This window comes from Equus caballus, chromosome 24 (genome assembly GCF_041296265.1).
Source record: "Equus caballus isolate H_3958 breed thoroughbred chromosome 24, TB-T2T, whole genome shotgun sequence".
Taxonomy (NCBI): domain Eukaryota; kingdom Metazoa; phylum Chordata; class Mammalia; order Perissodactyla; family Equidae; genus Equus; species Equus caballus.
The window spans coordinates 59,268,126-59,271,084 of record NC_091707.1 but is presented as its reverse complement, the minus strand read 5'-3'; positions in this window follow the sequence as shown (position 1 = coordinate 59,271,084).

Below are 2,959 nucleotides of genomic sequence, written 5' to 3'. Positions count from 1 at the left end.
ACAAGACAGGCCGACAGACAGACAAGGCCAGATGAGGTCTGTCCACACAGCCTCGAACACGGCAGGTGGCAAGAGGCGCCGCCCGGCCCCTGTCTGCGGGTCCACCCCGGGGGGCGAGGCGGGCGGAGAGAAGGCAGAGCAGCGTGGCCGCCACTCTGGGCGGGGCGGACCCGCGGACAGAGACAGGGCAGACCCACGGACAGAGACAGGGCCTTCGAAGATGAGCTCCGGCCGTGGGAGCCACAGGCTGCGAGGGAGCAGGCGGAGGCCGGGCCGACTCGGGCGGGGGCGGGGCGGGTGGCGATGGGTGGAGCGGGGGCAGCAGGCGCGCGTCTCCCTGAAGGAGAAGGGAAGGGAAGGGGAGGAGCGGCATCTCCGGGCAGCAGCGTCTGAGCCCCCGGCCCCGCGATGGCACGGAGCGCCCCCCCACGTGCTGCGGCCGCGGACCCCGCCGACCCCTCCCGCTGGCGCCGCCTCCCCGCGGTCCTCGTGCGGGAAGCCCTCGGAATCGCTTCCTACTCCGTTTGTCTCTCAGAGGCAGTTGCCCGAACAGAACTGTGACGCCGTCGGCACGCGAACGCCAGGCAGGGGCCCGGCTCCTGGACGGTCCAGGAAAACGTCCCCACGCTGGCCCGACGGGACCCCCGCGAGGCCCCCGCGAGGCCCGGCTCATGTGTCTCTGGATCCTCAGGTTCTCCTCCTTTGCAGGAACCTGGTGGTCTCACCTTGCCCCTGATCGCATGTCTGCTGAGGACAGGAACGAGTGTGGGACGGTCAGCGAGGGGTCCGTGCAGGGTGACCGCCCCTCAGTGGTGTCTTCCGTTAGAAGGCGCGTGCTCTCTGGTTGTTTTTCTTGTGTGTATTTTTTTATTGTGGTAAAATACACCTAATATAAAATTGACCCTGTGACCGTTTTCAGAGTCACACCCAGTGGCATATTGGTGCACACTCCCTGTCCACCTGTCTCCTATCGCCCTCTCCTTCACTCCAAGTGCTCTGGCCACCCCAACTGGCCACCAAAGATGAGTGTCATTCTATGGCCAGGCCAGGCACGCTGTTGCCCCCGGCCCTTTGCACCTGCACTGCTCCTCCCAGATACCTATTCAGCTGGCTTCTATATTTAATCCAGGCCTCTGCTCAGACAGCATCTCCCCAGAAAGGCCTCTCCATTCGCTCCCCAGTGCATTCCCTGTCCCCACCGTGTTCCGTCTCCCGCCCAGTACTCAGCACCCTCTGAACATATCTGTGCATATTTGCTTGCTTGTCTGTTGTCCCCCCACTGCAACAGAAGTCCCAGGAAGGCTTGGGCTGCTCTGTCACTGTTGTACCCCCAGTGCCAAGAACTATGCCTGGCACATAGTGGCTGCTTGCTCAATATTTGTCAAATGGATCGATGAATTCAGAACAACATTCTTGGTGATGCCAACACAGTAGGGATGGGAGAGAGTTTGCTGAGAGGACAGAGGAAGGGGACGCGCGGCAGAGCCAGGTCCTGTGTGGGCACTGATATGCGCCAGCAGAAGGGGAAAGGGCAGAAATGTGGGTCTTAGTAAGTTAAGAGCAACTACCAAAAGAACAAACAGAGTGTCACTGTCAAAGCAGCAGATGGAAATTTTATTTATCCAGTGGAATGTCAGGATGGAGGAAAACAAGGAACGAAAAAAAAAGTGTTCAGTAAATAGTAAACCCAAAATCAATGGCTGAACTGAGTCTGAACATAACAGCAATGACAGTAAATACAAACAGGTTAAACTCAGCGATCACAACCAGAGGCTCAGAATGGAGGACAAACCCCCCAAACTAGGACTACACTGTCAAAATACACTTAAGACAGCAGGACACACAACGCTTGAAAACAAAAGATGGAGAAGTTTCAACCAAAGGAAAGTGGGGGTAGTTATTTTAATAAAAAAGAAAATAGATTTTAAAGTAATAGCATCTTGACGGACAAAGAGATACCAATACTTGTGAGATGAATAGCAGATCAAAAAACCAGAACATACATGCAACTAAAAGCACAGCCTCAGAAGACAGAAAGCAACAGAGGACAGCCGAGCCGACAACTGTCGCTGGAGACGGAAACACTCCCCTCCTCTCAGGAACCGACAGCTCAGGCATCCACAAGCAAGGACGTGCACGGTCTGGACGCTGCGACAAATGGCAAGAGGCACGCTCTCTTCTAGTACCAATGTGACATTCTGCAAATCAACACGTATCAGGTCCCGAAAGAGGCCTCAGGACGGCTTGCGAAGGGCGGGCAGCCACACTGGGGGTAAGCGGACAACGATGCAACGCCTATGATGTGCTGGAGGAAAGTGATTTCCAACCTGGAATTCCACACTCAGCCCAGCTATCATTCAAGTGAGGGTGCAATAAAGGCCTTCTCAGACCTAGCGGTTAAGTTCCGCACGCTCTGCTTTGGCGGCGCGAGTTTGGTTCTCAAGTGCAGACCTACACCATTCACCTGTCAGGGGCCATGCTGTGGTGGCAGCTCTCGTACAAAAACAGGAAGATTGGCAGCGGATGTTAGCTCAGGGCGAATCTTCCTCAGCAAAAATAAATAAATAAATAAATAAATAAATAAGGCTTTCTCAAAGAGGCAAGATGTTACAATGTATCTTCCACGCACTCTACCTCAAGAAGCTACTAAAGGATGTGCTCCATTCAAATGGGAGTGTAATCCAAGAAAGACAAAGGGCAGGCATATGGACCCCCAGTGTCTAATGCAGGAGCCAGGGGATGTGAGTCCCAGGGGGTGGTGAAGGGAGATGTCTGCAGGACAGCTGTGCCCCTGTGAGTGCCAGCCACCCAGATCAGAGTGACACAAGAGATGGCACCTCTGGGGCAGCTGAAGATGCAGCTTCCCCCAGGAGCATATGCTTTGACTGATGCCTGACCTACACTGGAGGACTGGGACAGGGCCTGGTGGGTTCAGAAGCAGAAATGCAGGGCCGCCCAT